Source organism: Cryptotermes secundus, unplaced genomic scaffold (assembly GCF_002891405.2).
Source record: "Cryptotermes secundus unplaced genomic scaffold, Csec_1.0 scaffold115, whole genome shotgun sequence".
Taxonomy (NCBI): Eukaryota; Metazoa; Arthropoda; class Insecta; order Blattodea; family Kalotermitidae; genus Cryptotermes; species Cryptotermes secundus.
In genome coordinates, this window is record NW_019721516.1 from 280,573 (window position 1) to 298,860 (window position 18,288).

At 40.5% G+C, this 18,288-nt stretch overlaps 2 protein-coding genes across 7 annotated transcripts in view; one reads left to right on the forward strand and one right to left on the reverse strand.

Moving 5' to 3' along the window:
• LOC111875422 overlaps positions 1-18,288 on the reverse strand; it is a 202,396-nt gene that overhangs the window by 46,722 nt on the left and 137,386 nt on the right. The gene's annotated exons all lie outside the window — the stretch shown is intronic.
• Positions 1-18,288, forward strand: part of LOC111875421 — an 85,820-nt gene that overhangs the window by 36,207 nt on the left and 31,325 nt on the right. Inside the window, exon 3 of one of the 5 annotated variants that reach the window (XR_004514194.1) lies at positions 3,181-3,286. The exons of 2 other annotated variants lie outside the window; for them this stretch is intronic. The gene's annotated coding sequence lies outside the window, so the exon portion shown is untranslated. Of the gene's footprint in view, positions 1-3,180; positions 3,287-3,306; positions 3,358-12,575; positions 12,773-18,288 lie in introns of those variants that run through there. 2 more of the 5 variants (XM_023871664.2, XM_023871663.1) reach the window with 2 other exon arrangements.

The window sequence follows — 18,288 nt, forward strand, 5'->3', positions numbered from 1 at the left end:
ACTTATATGATTTTTTATTGTAAACCCCTATTATTTTCCAAAAACCCGTACGTGATAGGGGGAAATTGAGGTCATTTTTGGATTCAGCATCCTAGAAAACATAAAGTTTACCAAAAATATTCCATGCAGCTGAAAAAAGAAATATTTTTGCAGACCTGTGTTATTACTGAGCCTCCATGGGCGGTGCCATCCGGGTGGGGAGTGCTGTAGGTGATGTACTGCGGTATGTTGAATGTTGTCAGTTCGGTGAAATGGGACTCAGAGATAAGTGGGACATGAATCTTTTTTAAGTTTTCTTTTATTTATTGGCTGCCACAAGATGTAAGCAAAATGTTACAAAGACTAGTTCGCTTGAACTAACAATCTGTTTAAATTTGACACTAAGTTACTAAGATTATATGAAGTTAAGTTCGCCCATCGGATCTCTTACCTGTCGGGCTGCTTGGCTAGTTCGTAAGGTTTGGTCCGTTTGAGTCGCCTGGTTAGGTTTCCCACGTTTAGGAGCCTGGACGCTTCTTCATTGACGTCTTGTCGAAGTCGGTTTTCGTGTGAGGTGGCGTATCTTGCAATAATGGATGCGACTGTTTCGACACTGAGGTCTCGATGGAGGTCCCTGTTGCGTACATACCAGGGCGCATCTGCTATGCGTCTTAGTTCTTTGTTCTGGTATCGTTGGATTACTTCGATGTTGCATTTTTTCGCACATTCCCACAGTTGGACGCCATATGTCCAGACTGGTCGCAGCGTTTGTTTATACAGGAGCAGCTTGTTGTACATGACGTCCGGTCGGCCAGTACATTTTTCGAAATTTGATTTGCAGTTCCTCTTTCTTCTTCTCAATATGCTCCTTCCATCAGAGTTTGGCGTCAAGTGTCATTCCGAGGTGGTACTTTGCTGTGTTGGCAGGTGGCATTCTTACACCATTTAGCGAGGTTGATCGCTGATTAATCTTTTGCTTGGTGAAGTTGATGTACGTAGATTTGGTTTCATTGAGCTTGATACGCCATTTACGTGTCCAGGTGGCGATATTATCAGCTGCTCGTTGCAGTTGGTGTTGTAAAGGAATTCTTGTTTGAATATTCCTTTGTTGTTGTGTTGAGGCTCTAGGTCTACGAAGAACAACGCTAATGGTTCCTTAGTTACTCTATTTGTAACGTTCGTTATGTTGCGAACTTTATGACCCGCCTTTTCTAATTCCAGTTTGATTTCTTCAGTTGGGATGGAGTGGTGGAGGTGCCTTATGACAACTCTGTAGGCACGTTCCTCTTTAAGTTGGTATGTGTAGTGGATGATGTTCTCTTCTTTTAAGTGTTTTATCAATTTTCTATATGTATCTATTGTAAATGCGCTAACTTTGACAGTTTCATCTGAGAGGGTTTTGGTGTAATATGCTTCTTGTCCATGTTGCATCAGAAATGCTTTTTATCATTTCCTTGAAAATTTTGGCTCCGTAGATGAATATCGGCGCCGGTCTCGGTAGCCGAGCGGTGTAAGGCATGTACTGTCTTCGCTAGCTTGGAAACCATGATCGTGGGTTCGAATCCCACTCAGGGCATGGATGTTTGTGTGCGTTTTTCTGTGTTTGTGTACAGGTAGAGGCCTTGCGACGAGCTAATCACCAGCCCAAGGAGTCCTACCGAATGTGTAAGATCTAGAAAAACCGAAGTGAACGGAGAAGTTCATAGAGGTAGGCCTAGGCCCACTGGGGCTGTAGTGCCAAGGGGGAGGAAAAAAAAGATGAATATCGGAGGTGGCTTTGGTATCTTTGGTGGATTATTAGTTCCATTTGTTTCAGTAGTATCGCTTTCGGTCCTGGTTGTTAGCGGGTTGTACCGGTTTTATACTTCTGTTGGCGCGATTGTGGGAGTACTGGGTTCTTCATTTTGTTTCTTTCTCTTGCGTTTCTTGATTAGCTGCCACGAGTTCTTTTGTTCCTTTGCTGCAGCGTTAGTTTCATGCTCGTAATTACTAGAGTCAATTACTAGATCGTAGTTTTCAGCTGTTGCAGTTAGATTCATTTTTGGAAGTTTTAGAATATTTTGGGTACTGAAATTCTGGTTACCTGGTTGGTGTGAGAAAGATGGTTGTTGTTACTGGTGATGTGTAGGGGCTGATAAGGCGGTTCAATTCAGTACATAGTGTCCTGGTTGTTGCCAGTAGGTTTGGTTTTGAAATTTGGGATCTGCATATCCCATAGACGGAAATTGTTGAGATGTTGGGAACGTGTCTAAGGGAATACTGACACCAGCCACCTGGCTGATCTCTTATTATTGTTAATTCCTTCCTGAAGTATAAGTGTTGCACCATCTTCCTTGTATAACAATTAAATAACTAGATAACGATACCCTTTTGGTGTCAGCGGCACTCTCAGCTGTTTTTGTTCTTGTAGAGTTGTCTCGAGCAGGCACTGTAGGCTGTTGAACCGCACGGAATGTGTACAGAAAGCTTCGTGGTGCATTTATTAGCCGGAGCAGTCGAATACGTCCATACGCTACGAAGCTGAAGTCACTACTTGAAATGTATAATTTGAAAGCGTAGACGTTAGGCGTAGATGGGAGGATAATATTAAAATGTACAATAAAGAAATGGAATTGCAGCATATGGATTGGATCTTCCTGGCTCAGGATAACGTCTGGAGGGGAGGTAGGTTTATATCCACTGTGACAAACCCCCAGGAATTCATAGAATGCCGTGAATTTCTTTACTAGCAGGATAATTATTAACTTCTCAAGAAGGACTCTGCTAATGGAGCTTCTTAGTTAGCTATGACTGAGTTTTAAGTAGGCTCTATGTACATAAGTTGTGTCCTTACTGCAATAACACATGTTTATGTATGCAATGAATTACTGAGATATATTTTAGGGCACTTTCAGATAGAGAACTTCGGGAAATATTGTATTGGAGCTACGAATTGCGGGGCTCATGGCGTTAGAGCGACAAGTAGGATAAATGACAGCTTTCTCTTAGCATTTTTAAAACAGCCTATTATTCTTGAACTCGGGATAAACCCACATAACCTGTTGTAAAAGAGAACTGAAGTTTCAGAGGAAGGAAAACATATTTTACTAGCGTCGTTCTCTTTATGAGGAATTTTTCTTTCAGTTTATTTTTCTTTTAAGGGGGGGTATAAGCACGAATACGTCATGGCAATTCCATATGCACAACCGGTCTTTTTTTCAGGCAGAGGAAATCGTGCAGGAAATACCCACGCTTTGAATCCAGTTGATGGATACACAGCGCTGCTTCCATTACTGCTACATTAACTCACAGCGTTACATAACGAAGCGGGTAAGTGGGAATAACTCATTAACGTGACTGGCTGCAGGCTGGACGACTAGGCTTCGATTCCCAGCAAGGGTAAGTACTTTAACCTTCGCCAAAGCCACAAGACCAGCTCTGGGAATTCTGTCAAATGGGTACTGGTTGTTCTCTCGCAAGGGGATGAAGTGACCGGAGCTGATTCATCAAATTCGTACCCTATTTTTTCATAATACTAACTTCATGGAGCGAATTGTTTTTGGGAAATCAATTGTCGCTCGGAAAGTCAAAACCTTCTAGGCATTTTAGAGAAGCCAAAGATTTTTCAGCTTGTCTGTAAGATACATCACTGAGCCCTATATTGAACTAACTGACCTTCACACCCTGTTTCAAAGCAGTCCTTTTTAATATTATATTTAGTACTACGTCTAGACATATTAATTGGAATGTTTCTTTTAGGTTCTTCAGTTAAAGTTTTTATATGTACGTGTATTTATCTCTTCTCACATGTCTTATATACATCTTCCTTCAACTATATAAAATTTATTCATTTGTAACTGTCGAGAATGTTTTCTGAATTGGAGTTTATATTCTCTTTATATGTATTACATAGAGGTCTGAGTTCGAGTCCCGGTAGGGTCAAGAATTTTCACTGTCTTTGGGGTCCACCCAACCTCCTATCCAATGGGTACCAGGGGTGAAGCGGCCTGGGAATGAAGCTGATCACTCACCTCCAACCAGTGCCGAGGCCAAGAAAATGTGGATCTATACATCCACTCCCCCATACGTCTTCATGGCGTAGTGCTTAGTTAGTTAAGCACAGGGACGATTTTACATTTTACCTTGTATTAGGCAAAGTGTCTAAAGACCAACTTTACTTTCTTGTTACTTTTATCTCATTTATGAGCTATTATAAATTTTATTTCGAAACAGATGTACGTATATAACATATTGCAATCTTTCCAATGTTTGGTTCATTATTCTGTTATATTTTCATTCCTAAAATATGTGAAAATAAAATTTTGCTTGAAATCATGCTGAAAATATAAGCGTTTAACAATAGAAGTTTTTAGCCTTGTATTGGGTCGTAGTTACATGCTAGGGTTTAACCACTGGATCTACACAATAAAACCACTTCACAGACCACAAAGCCCTGCTTTTATGTATTTCCCTTCTTGTAACTGGAATCAGCAAAGGAAATGCCTCTGATCCCACGAAATAGATACAGCTTATTACGAGAATAGCTGGTCTCTGTAATCTAGGGGCCTCCTTCAGCAATTGAGCCATATTCAATTGATCAAAAATCCCTCTACCTTTATACATAACGGAAGCCTACTGCTGTTTCCGCAGTTAGAACTCATTTTCCGACCTTTCAATCCAGGGTAATTTTTCACATTTCATTTATTTATTTATTATTTATAGAAGGAAGTTTTCAGGTTTTTTAGTGTAGGTGGTTGAAGTACTATGCTTCAAACTGGCAGGTCGCGGGTTCGAGTTCCGATGAAGTGTATTTTTTTTTAGTTTACCTAATACTTCCAGCCTCACTATGGTCCTGAGGTCGACTCAACCTCTAACAGGAATGAGTACCAGGAATCTTCCTGGGGGGTAAAAGGCTGCCGGCGCGTAAGGCTGACAACCTCACCGCCATCTGTGAACTGATTGTCTAGAAAAAATGTTGGAATCTCGACGTCTCACAACCTTATGGGCGTTCACGGTCTCTTACAGGGATAACTTTACCTTTTTTTCAGGTTTTAAGATAAATAGCTTCGAATGATAGGACTATTAGTGAATGATGAATTGGAACGGCTGTGGAAAGGAGCGGTCATCACGAAATTCTGGGTTCTATCGCGACATCTTCACGTGATGACTGAGGGAAAACAGGAAAGTACTTATTCAGGATAGCCGACTTTCGGATCCTCAAATACGAAACAGGACTACTAACCTTTCGACCGGAACATTGAAGCCTACTCTGAATCACAAATATTCTCTCATTGTCTTTTCCCCAGACATTTATAAGCATTTTTTTCACACTTGCTACACGTCCAGCCGACCGGTTTTTGTGATGTAATTAAAAGGTATAAGAGTTAAAGTTTTCCCCATGACTAACTAATTAAGCACTACGCTATGACGTATGGGGGAGTGGATGTGTAGATCCACTTATTCTTGGCCTCGACACCAGTTGGAAGTGAGTGTGAGCTTCACGCCCCGGTCACTTTACTCCAGAGGAAAGAGCCCCCGGTACCCATTTAATAGGAGACTGGGTGGGTCCCAGAACTGGTCTGTACGTTGTGAAGAAAATAAAAATCTTGCTTCTCCCGGGACTAGAACTCCCGACTCTTCGGCAGTCCATCCGGCAGCTAATCGCTATACCGACTGCGTTATTCCGGCTCACTTCATCATATAATTAACATATCATAATTAGGTGATGATTAATAATTACGAAGTATCACACAAAGGAAAGATATCATTAAATTTTTCGAAACAAATGAGTAAGCGAGAAACGTAGCTACTGTGCTGTTCCAGGATCGCGGAATTATGTCAATGACGTAACACGTAACTTCAGAGTGGAAGAGGATAGAAGCAGCTGTCCTTGCACTCGTACATTCTCAGCAAAACTGAAAACAACTTATGAACACTGACCTTCATACAATTAGAGGTCTGATTTTCTTGCATGATGTCTTAGAGTGTATTGTATTCTACATGAGTAGAATTCTATTAGCCGTGTTAACAGAACCTAATACGTAAAATCTTGACAAGCTCATAAAGAACTCCGTTGTTTTAGTCCGCAAGCGAACTGTACTGACCGAGAGAGGGGCCGCCGCTTGTCGGCGAAGTTAGTGCCAACTTTAGAGGATAAAGGATGTCGCGTGGTCAGCACAACGAATCACAACGGCCGTTAATTTCGGTTTTCTAGACCGGAGCCGCTACTTTTCTTTTCAAGTAGCTCCTCAATTATCTTCACGAGGCTGAGTGGGCTCCGTTCCAGACCCATCATTTCTCAGAAAATCGATATAGTTATTTAAACGTATGGCAAAAGAAAACATAGCGGTAAGTAGGCTCGCTAACACAAAATATAAAATGAAAGAAAACTAATTAAGACAGAACCGTAAGAGCAGTTGGAATGCTGCTAGAATATCTGACAGAGACAAAATATTACGCGAATCAAACCATAAAATATAATAAATTAAGCCATGAAGCAAATACCACGTATATCAAGATATTGTGATCAATATGGAAAGGGTGACTCATAAATTCCAAAATTTCTGGTCCTGCACAAAGTTGGTGCCTGCACTTTTGATGCAGTGTACTCCCCGACCGTGGGACCCTGTTCCCAATGTTAGTGGACTAACATCTCATTCTTCTGTTTATACACGATGCGACCGGTGTTTTTTTTTCTCCTCTGTGTGGGTTCTCCCGTTAGCTGCCTCATCATGCGGGCAAAAATAGTCAACTTAGCATTATATATTCATGAGAAATAACATCGAGAAAGAAACAGTAAGAAAGTAAGAAGGGAATAAAGAGCGGAAGATATGAAAGAAGGATATAAAGGCCGGAAGAGATAAACGATCAAAAATAAGGAAACAAAGCTGGAAGAAAAACAGAAAGCAAGGACAGCAGGAAGGAAGAAAATAGGTGAACAAAAATAAAATCAAGGAAAGTTTGCTACTTACGTTTACGTTAAGTACTGAAATTACTTACTTACTTACTTACTTACTTACTTACTTACTTACTTATGCAGCTGAGCTATTCTTGAGGAACCGCCAAATCTGCAGCTACTCCAGAATTTCCCAGCATTCTATGGAACCCGAAGGCTCATTACCGTGTTCACAAAAGCCCTCTACTGGTCCCTATCCAGAACCAGACCAATCCAATCCACACCATCCCATCCTATCTCTCTTAGATCCATTTTAATATTGTCCACCCACCTACATCTTGGTCTTCCTAGTGGTCTCTTTCCTTCTGGCTTTCTCACTAATATCCTATATGCATTCCTCTTCTCCCCCATTCGTGTTAAGTGCCCTGCCCATCTCATCCTCCTTCACTTGCTCATTCTAATAATACTTGGAGAAGAGTACAAGTTATGAATAAGTACTGAAATAACGAATAAAAATTCTGCTATATTATCTTGTTTCCATAATGTTCTTTCATTTGTCTCCTCCTTAACTGAACTGCGTCCTGCGATGTATTTCGATATGTTGAAGGTAATAGTAAAATTTCCCTGTAGCTAACAAATTACCAGACAATAAATTCGTATGGGGAATGTAGGGATGCTGTGACGTCACACATGCTTACATGCAGGAAAGTGCTTAAGATGTGGGACCTGACGCCACGAATGCTAAGTACCGGAACGAACTTATGGGATAAGCGGAGGAATTACACTGTGACTTCCTTAATATTAGTTACGTGCTTCTTAAACGTTCATATTCTCCTCTGTCGTCATCTCTCAACGTAATTGTCGGAACGGAGCATGTGAGCAGACGGATCACGAACATACTTAGTAATAGAAGACTTACACGTACTTATCCGACAGCGCCCGTAGCTCGGTAGGTTCTTATTGCGGTCATGAATCTCACAGCTGATGTGCGAGGTATTAAAATATAGCGCGAACATCTCAGAGCTACTTGAAAATCGTTCGGCCGCTCCGGCGGCAGAGATAGACTATCCTCGCTTAAACTCGGGCCTCACAGATCCCAGCTGCTAGTGGCTTCGTAAAACGAAGTGCCTATACATCTTATAATTTCTGTTTAATCTCGCTTCAACAAATAATTGAACAGCTGCTGTGAAACGAGTTTATGCCTTGTGTAGCAGTTACATGGTTTTAATTTCAGGAGTTTTGTGGGGAGTAGTGCAGACATCTTTGAAATCCCGGTCTTCTTTGCAGTTTATTTGAGGGATTTTCGAGGAGAATATTCAAGTCCAATATCGATTTAATTTTTCTTTAATGGGCTTTTAGCCTTTCTGAATCTTTTCCTTTTACTGGGTTTTTGGACTTTCCCATCGTCTGGAATTCTATGAATTAGAAAATACGACGTTTCAGAAAGAGATCCAGTTTCCGAATCGTTGTGTTTTCTATTTCCTAGAATTCCGGGCGATGGAAAATTTCAAAACCTCAGTAATTCTGTGTGTTATTCACCATCGCCAGAACCCTTTAGAATCTACTTTTTTTTCAATGAAGAATCTGTGTATTTAAATATTTTTACTATAGTATAAATAGTTTATTCTCTTTGAAAATGTACCATCTTGAAATTTTCGTCAAAATATTGATCTTACCTCGCTACACAACTATTTCCTGTACGCAGTTATAGTGCTGGATCACTGGTTGTTCGAGAGCATCTCACATGTCACACTTCGACACAGGATTAACATGACAGATTTGTTTTTAAGTATGGTAGCAGGGGCTCGGGATTATGGCCGGCCAGCACATAATGCAAAAGCTCCCTTTACGGTAGCTTTTCAGTGATTTATTGGTGCCATATTGAAAGGAAATTCTGTTGTGTATAGACTTCTCTTCTGACCATTCTCTACCAGTCCGAATCTCTGTGGCCTAAGTTGAAGCGTGAAGTATCATCACTTCCGCTTGAACGGCCGAATCATATTTGGGAAAATATAAAAATGTCGCACTGTATATTAAACAAATTAGGAATGGCTTATGATGCCACATGTCCTTCTCAGTTCTTCAATCTGTACAGAACGACAATAAATATAATTTAGTGAGTCATTTCTCTGCGTAGTTTCCGCTAGCACAGGCAAGCTTTAACGGAGAGCGCGATAAAATGGCGTTGCTAACGTTGATTGGGATGTTAATAGTAAGACGTTCATGTAGTATTATAGGCTACTGGTCTTAGGCACTCATACGATGTATTTACAAGTTGGAATTGCCAGTAAATATAAATGTATGTTCCTCATAAAGACGCTTTGACGTCACACTATTCGAAAACTCCAAACGGAAAGTATCTCCAACAGCAAAGGAATGATTACTAATATGATTTTTACATTGTTTCTAAATGCATTCTCAACATATTGTTAATTTAATGTAGGCATAAATCTGTTGTTTGAGATAAAATCTGAGAAAACCACACTGCAGACACCACAGGGCGCAGAGTTAGAAATTATCGTCTTCTTGCAAGTCGTTAAGTATTCATCATCCAGAAAAATATTTGAAACTTTACATGCTTATTTATATTTTTACAGTCTCTCTGAGAAACTCTTTCTGTTTAGACTGGAATGATTGGATGACAATGAAATGGAAATGCTGCAGAAGAAAGGGGGTGTGCCGTAGTTTAACGTATACACATACTACTATCCCAGAATTTGCCTAGAGAAAGGGAAGGGGGAATACAAAATTACCTCAGTCAGGATTGACACTTGAACCTGGGACCTTCCGAATACGAAACAGCATTGTTACCAACTTGATCGAAATGTTCAGCCAGTAGCCATTAGCAGAATGATTTTTGGTCTCCTGTCGGGGATTCGAACCAGTGAATCTCCCGAATACAAATCATAACTCTTATTGTGTGAGTCAGTGGAGTCAGAGCCTTTCAAGAAAAGCTGTGGATCTCAATAGTATCTGCAGTTTACGTTGCTTGTACAACGTGTCGCTTGTTGAAAGTTGGTAGAACTGAGAACTGAGTCCCATGTAAAGCAGCGAATTCAATAGCAAACGCAGAATCCATTCAGTGGTTCCGGAGATGAACATTTTATTGACGGAAAAGTACGATTTCCTCGCCGTTCTTTCAATTGATACACTACATACAAAAACTCACCAAAAACACGACATTGGTTTTAATTCCTTTTTCAATTATTAAACGTAATTCTTTCGTGAATTGTTTGTCCATTGTCATTATCAGTGCACTGCGGTAGCCAGTTAATAAGAGAGGGCTTAATATAATGACGTTATTGTGTCAATTCTGCTATAGATAGGGATGTTGGCATTCCGTTGGCCAACTGTTGAGTCTACCCTTTCATCTCTCAAAAGATGAATATATGCAGAAAGGGGGGGGGGTTGGATTTGTGTATCTTACTTCGTATCATCTCTGTATCATGGAACGTTAACATTTATAGAGCCTATGGTTAGTGTGGAGAACCTGATTGAGGAGGAAATTAATAGGATATTGAACTCGGTAATGCTTGCTACCATCCAGTACAGAACCTTTTGTCTTCTCGTCTGCTGTCCAAAAACATAAAAATTAAAATACAAAAAACAAACAAACTATAATTTTGCCTGTGGTTCTGTATATGTGTGAAATTTGGTCTCTGATATTGCGGGAGGAACATAGACTGAGGGTGTTTGAGAACAAGGTGCTGGGGAGAATATTTAGACCGAAGAGAGATGAAGTGACAGGAGGTTGGAGAAAACTGCATAATGAGGAGCTTCATAACTTTTACTCTTCTCCAAGTATAATTAGAATGATTAAATTAAGGAGGATGAGATGGGCAGGGTATGTAGCACGAATGAGGGAGAAGAGGAATGCATATAGGGTATTGGTGGGAAAGCCAGAAGGAAAGAGACCACTAGGAAGACCAAGGTGTGGGTGGGTGGACAATATTAAAATGGATCTTAGAGATATAGGAAGGGATGGGATGGTATGGATTGGATTGATCTGGCTGGGGAAGGGGACCAGTGGTGGGCTCTTGCGAACACGGTGATGAACCTTCGGGTTCCATAAAATTCTGGGAAATTCTTGAGTAGCTGCAGAAATGGCGGCTCCTCAAGAAGGGCTCAGCTAAAAAAGTATGTAAGTAAGTATGGTTAGTTTGGAGTAGAGACTATTGAATGGAAGACGAAATTTAAAACAACATTCCTTCTCTCATTAGAAAGGAGGTGGCAAATGAGGTCTGACAATTACATAACCGGACTAACCGCTAAACGATCTTTCGAAGCTCGAGCGCCCTTGTCGATGAAGGGGTCTTTGGCCTGACATTCTCTCTATTTATTCTTGCGCATGCGCATCTCTCTAAATCTTCGTATTCTGTTACAGGTGCGTTATTTGTCATTGGGTCTCATTCTTCTATATTGCATTAACGTAGACAGGAAGGTAAGGGTTTGATGCCTGGTCTGGCGCCTGTCTTTCAAATGTTTAGTAAATCTCTCGTCTTTTTTGGGAACCGAAAGTTCATTACCTTGTTCACAAGATCATGTGACTGGTCGAACCTGAACCAGCTGGATCCAGACCACGTCACCACATTCTGTTTATCTAAGATCTATATTAATATTATCCTCCCATCTACTCTAGTTCTTCGTAGTGGCCTCTATCCTTCAGGTTTTCTACTAAAACTTTGTATCTATTTTTTATTTCTCCCATGCTCGTACTACATTCCCCTCTCATCTCATTTTCCTTTGGATACCAAAAATAGAAAAATCTCCTGTTGCTGCATTTACGTGAGGTGAGACAGCTCAGTCGGTATAGCGACGGGCTACCGATTTGATTACCGTCAGGGGCAAGAGGTTCTTCTCTTCTCTACGGCGTACACACCTAATCTGGAGTCAAACCAGCACCCGGGTGGGCTCATTTGGCGGGGTAAAGTGGCCGGGTCGTGGCGCTGATCATTCAGTTCCATCTAGTGCTAAGGTAAAGAATGATGGAGCTGTACTTCCACTCCCCCATATGTCTTCATGGCTTAGTACTTCATTAATTACAGGGATAACTTGCTTTTTTATTGCTGCATGTTCAAACCGATACATGGATTTCGTCAGCTTTTCTTCCAAGGAGGAGACGGAATCGGACACTTGCTTACAAATTGACGTTTAATTCCTTTACGAATGTTTTTGCTGACTGTCCTACAGTTGTGGGTAACTCTATGCTAATACAGATTTGGGCCCTTTTGAAAACGCTTTTATTTTTTGGCGATAATATTTGGTACTTTCGGTAACCGAGCTGTGTAAGGCATGAACTGTCTTCGCACGCTTGGAAACCGAGATCGTGGGTTCGAATCGCACTCAGGGCATGGATGTTTAGCTTGTGTGTGTGCGTTTTTCTGTGTTTGTGTACAGGTAGAGGCCTTGCGACGAGCTGATCACCCGGCCAAGGAGTCCTACCGAATGTGTAAGATCTAGAAAAACCGAAGTGAACGGAGAAGTTCATAGAGGTAGGCCTAGGCGCACTGGGGCTGTAGTGCCAAGAAAAAAAAATGGTACTTTTCCTTGTTTTTTAAATTCTGATTTTTTGGCCAAAAATTCAGGGCAACAGAAATTATTTCTCCTCTCCCCCTGTCGGCACCCGTGCGTACAGGTTTGTTTTTATTTTCGGACGACTATTGCCGTGAAGGAAATTACGCAGTTTGAAGGAGAAGCGGAGTAGTGGAATGAGAGACAGAAGGACATGTACAACACGGCAAGGCATGGCGAATTAGTGCGTTGAGCTGTGTAGAGCTGCATGGGAGAGAAGGAAACGTCCAGGCATTGTGTTTCATCTGCAGTGTAATCCGGCGAACATGGTGTATATATTGTGTTGAGTTTTGAGGTTAATGTCTCCACTGTGGAACTGAAAGCCAAACATTGAAGCTGAGGAAACAGGTGAGATGGAGGTTTCTCCATGTAATTGTAGGTCAGTCGGGAATACCGTATCCAATTTCGCATTAAAATGCATAACCTTGATAATTCTGTTGGTCTTGGGGACCTTGTACTGCTGTATTGAGACGCCCACGTTATGACTAGCCGGTCTTGTAAGATAGTGAAATTGAATTTAATTTCTGTGGTTCGAAATGTATGTTCGTGTTATGGAAGTGCCCCTTGCAAGGAGACGAGGTTAAGTAGAGCATCTAAACATTTATGACGGTTTTTTGTTAGTTATTTAACGACGATTTTTTGTATCGAAACTAGATATTATTTATGAAAGGATGATAGATGAATTCTATTCTATTATGGATGTACAGCCCTCTGTTGGACCTTGGCCGTTTTTTCAATTTCTTAATCTATATACAGTCGGTAGGACTCATTGGACCGGTTATCAGCCCGTCGTAAGACCGCTACCTACACACAGAATAAACGCACACAGACATCCATGCCTCAATTGGAACTCGAACCCACGATTCCAGTGTTCCAGCGAGAGAAGACAGTTCACGCCTTGCCCCGCGCGGTCACTCTGTTCGGCATGATAGATGAATCGTGAACTGCAAAGAACGCGGAAGGACGCAGTCTTGGTCTAAATGCAGAGATATTTTATTTGACTGATTAGATCGGTTGCGCCTGTAGCAAAATGGAGGAATACCTGAAAGGATGACGTATTGAAAACATAATTTGATATGACACGGACCGCACGGAAAATGAAAAAAAATAAAAGGGCTCAATAGACACATAGACACACAGACGGCCCGTTGCCTAGCAACGATCGGGAGGACACACAGATCTCGAATTATGCACAAGAATATCTGGGAAGGTCTAATCGCTTACTTCCCTTTGGTTGGACAAGGACCGAATAGAAAACAAAAGATAAAGAGGGAGAAGGCACAGAGTAACAGAGAGTAAGCTGATCTCGTAAGCCTGCTTTTGTTTTCCAAAATAAGGAAAATAGGTTAAATGAATGATATGGATGGATTCAACTGGCTCAGAATAGGGTCCAGTGGCTGCCGCTTGTGAAGACAATAATGAACCTTTTTGTTTTTAGCGAGGTTTTAGTTTCTCATTTCTGTGATTATGAAGGATAGGATGTGACACTGAAGATTGAGGCAGAATGCTCCTAAGAAACTTAGTACGGATCTGCCAGTCTAACTGGTCTTACATACTAGAAGATAGCAATCTTCAATCTTCAGCATGTATTATAAGGGAAGAAAATTTCTTGGCCTGTGAAAAACCTTCATTTTCTCGAAATTTCTCTGTTCCGTGGAACGCATTGGTAGGAAAGTGACACATATTTACCAGTTAGTAATCTGTGTAATGAATAGCTTAAGGAATCTGAACACGTGATGTGATATATTGAGTAACTTATTTCATGTAATAAATTCTTGAGACGGGATTAATACACAATATTTGTGTGCAGAAAATTGTATTTTCTTTTTTCAGATTGTGGTCTTGTTGATTGTGACACCAGGAAAGTAGGAAGCAGCATGTTCTTCCGAAACGTCGGTGTCCGCCTGAAAGGCAACAAGGTGTCACAGTCCAGAAACCCACAATCTGAACAGTCAAAGACGTTAAAACCTCAAAATGTTTTTCGTTTTTATTTAAAACGTTAAGAAATTTTCACTATTTATTTGAAATTCTTTAATATAAGATAATAGTTTCCTCTGATTTATACAGATAATCACATCGCGTTTTGGAGTCAGGTGCTAGACTTACAAATTTGAACAATTCGTTTTGTACAGTTGCGTTTGATATTGGCTGTATTTACGTGCTGAATCATGTAGGTTGCTATGGAAGTAGGAACTCCAATTAATACGACAAGAATACGTGCAGCAGGATATTAAACACAAGAAATATCTCGGACTAATTTCCCTAGAACGTGCTGAATCAAGAGTCTGCAGTTTACGTTGAATTACTAGTTACGTGGTATTTCTATGTAATTTCACAGTTACCTGCTCGGGGCATATAAATCGCTCTCCTGAGATAAGGTTACACGTCAACATATTACAGAAGTAACACACTGCTGCAGTGGTGTACTAGTTGGCTGAAAATAGTATTTATGTTAAGTAATAGGAGAATAATTGGAAGTCGCCGGAGTTGACAGTCTACTAATATAAATAATCCATGATAATAATCTTCATGAATGATTATCTGTCTACCAAAACATGAAGGCTTTTATTCAGAATTGATAATCGTATCTTTCATGCGGTATCCATAGTGGCTTTCTGCCTCTTAATGTAGTCTGACAAAATCTTCAAACTTACTTTCTTGTATTCCCACCAAATAGGATCCAATTCGGTTTGTGTCAAGCGTTTTATTTACGATATCAAATACATTTAATCCTTATATGAGTTTCGAGGTTTCTGCTACTGTGAAAATTTAGTTTATGGTCTTCTGAGTCTCGGAGGGACATACCCTCTCCATCTTCAGTTAAAGATTGTGGCAGAATGGTGCTCCGTAAATATGGAAACCATGTACAAAATTACACGGTGTCATAATACAGACGTGTACAATTTAAACGTTTCGATTTTCTCCCATCCTTTTGCCAACAACATTTTAAATTCTACAGCCCACTGCTTTACATCGACATCAACATTCATATTCCCATAATAATATTGTTTCACCAGTAAGATTCAAAATTATGTTGAATGACGAACCATTTGAGCAGTCTAATGCGTCCAGAACTAAATACATTGAATACAACACAAATTCTAACAATATTAATTGTTTGCGCTCTACTTTACGGCATTGTCACTATTTAAGAGACGGGACATCCTAGTCTGTATAGAGACTGGTTACTGGCTGGTTGGACGACCGGTCGGAGTTCGAGTCCCGGTAAGATCAAAAAGTTTCACTTCTTCATGTAGTCCAGACCGACTCTTGAGTTCACCCAACCTCCTATCCAATAGGTACAGGGGGTTCTTTCCGCGGAGGTAAAGCGGCCGAGGCGTGAAGCTGACCTGCATCTAGTGTCGAGGTCAAGGCTGATGGAGCTATAACTCCACTCCCTCATAAGCCTTCATGGAGTAGTACTTTCTTAGTTAAGCTCGGGGACTACTTTACCTTTACTGTCACTATGCAGACACTGTTGCTAGGAGTTATGTGATGATATGATGACAGATGAATAGTAAGGGCACGGACGTGGCTTAATTGAAGTAATACACCAAAATATTCCAGGAGAGACTGAAGAGAACCACGAAAGTCTCAAGAACAGACAGTTTCTCAGATATAAGTACCTCACGAATACATGTTTGCACCGTTTCTACTAAATAAACCTGATCAGTAACATTCTTAATGATTTTAACATGAAATCAAGAGTAATTTCCAATTCATGTACGATGTAGCTACAGATTTGGCGGCTCCTCAAGAAGGGCTCGGCTCCATAAGTAAGTAATTAAGTCAAATAAATCAAAATACAAATCAGCTTTCCTGAACGGCCTGCAATCGCAGTACGGCTTAATCTTAGAGTTAACTTCACTTGCTCCTGAATGAAATTTCACGTGCCCCGAAATTGAAACTGAAGTATCCCTTTTCAAGGGCCACATAATTTTATCAACAACTACACAATATCCAGCATTGCAGACACGAAAATATAGGGAGACATTTTTCATTTCCAACATATTTTATTTAGGCCTATTCGAAGCATGTAAACATTTTACAAAGGAACTTTTAGGTCCTGTCGACATGTGTTTGGCTTTGTATGAAACAAGCCTCACATACGCCCTTACGAGGTTTCATGTACTCCCTGTTGGTGCATGTACCTCAGGTACAGAACTGCTGAATTAAATCACTGAAATTTGTTTGTTTCCGACTAATAACGCGTGACAAGTTCTTAGTAGGAAACCTCTGTCATCAGAGTGGCCTTAACTGCCATGTTGGGAATTCCGAAACTGATGGGACAACAAATTGCCTATGAATGCGAGGTCTGTCATTAGGGTGTGGATGCTTACGAACATACATATTTGTTCTTGTACATTACAATTCCAGCAAAGCCATGGGCTGTAACCTTCGACGTACCAGAAACCTCACCCACTTTTACACTTGGATGATTCAGCTGTTCCTTTACTAATGAATAAATCTGTAAATCTGAATTGGGAAGCTGCTAATTATGTCAAATGCCTACCTTAAGCATTTGATGTGTTGTATAGTACAACTTCTTCGTCACTTTAAAATTAGCAATTATTTTAACCACTTATTTTTTTCGCACATTTATGCAATAAATATATATGTTCAATAAGTATTGGCTCATGAATGAGTTATGCCCAGTGGCATAATTCATATACTTTATTTTTGTTCACTTAGGTATCATTTTAATTCTTGTGTTGGGGATTTACTCCGGTCTAGAAAACCGAAATTAACGGCAGTGAGGGTTGGTTGCGCTGACCACGATACCATCTATCCTCTAAAGTTGGCACTAACTTAACCGAGAAGCGGCGGTCGCTCGGTCGGTATAGTTCACTTGAGAACTAAAACCACGGAATTTGTTTTTTGTTTTTATTGGAAATTTACTCAGGCATGTCTGGTAGAATTAGGACACTGTATCTTTTCAGTCTGCGTGTAGTTTCGCTATTGTCTAGTAGGTTCACTGCTAGTGCATTGGTGTGGTCTTACAGTTTTCTTAAGTATTTGGTATACTAAAAAAATAAACCGAATACTTTGTATACAAGTATGTACGAAAAATATTCCATATATAGTTTATACTAAATTAAGTTTATTACAAAAAGTGTATGTATTTAGCAATTTTACTTCTGAAAATTGCGGTCTCTTTTGGAAGGGGGTGATGTGAAGTTTTGTAGGTAGTTACCAAAGTTTCGGAGGAATCTGCTGCCTCCATCTTCAGGGTAGAATGGTAGGCCGCGTGGGAAATGAAGGCCCAGATATGGGAGTGGAGGACAGAACCAGGTTTGCAAGAGTCAATAGGAGTCGGTGGTCTTTAACATGTTTTTTGAGAGGGAGTAGGGGGAAGATCTAGGAGGAAAAGAGAGGTATATTTATTCATGTAATATACATTATATGTTGTGTATGTATATATTGTATCTGCATTATAATTATATATATAATATTTCCGAAACTTTAAGTTTATAGACAGACCGATGATTCTGCTAAAGCGGTAACGCACTAGACCTATATTCGAGAAGTTCTCGTTTCGAATCTCTCCCAGGACACAGGTTATCCCGATTAATTTTTTCGCGATTTTCCTCAACCTCTCCAGGCCAACGCAGGGAGAGTGCTTTGATTAGGCCATCCACTTCCAAATCCTTCCCATTTCATTATTCACCAACCATCCTACTCATGGGCGCTAAGTAGATATAACAGCAGAGTCGTAAACCTTACATGCTTTCGAAAGATCTTGTGGTCGTAGGCCAGAGCAGTGTCGAAGTCTGTACCTAATTAGGATATTACACAACACAGCAAATCAGGGATATGCAGTCATTCACCGAGCGCTACTCGAACCCACGGCCCTAGTGTTCGAA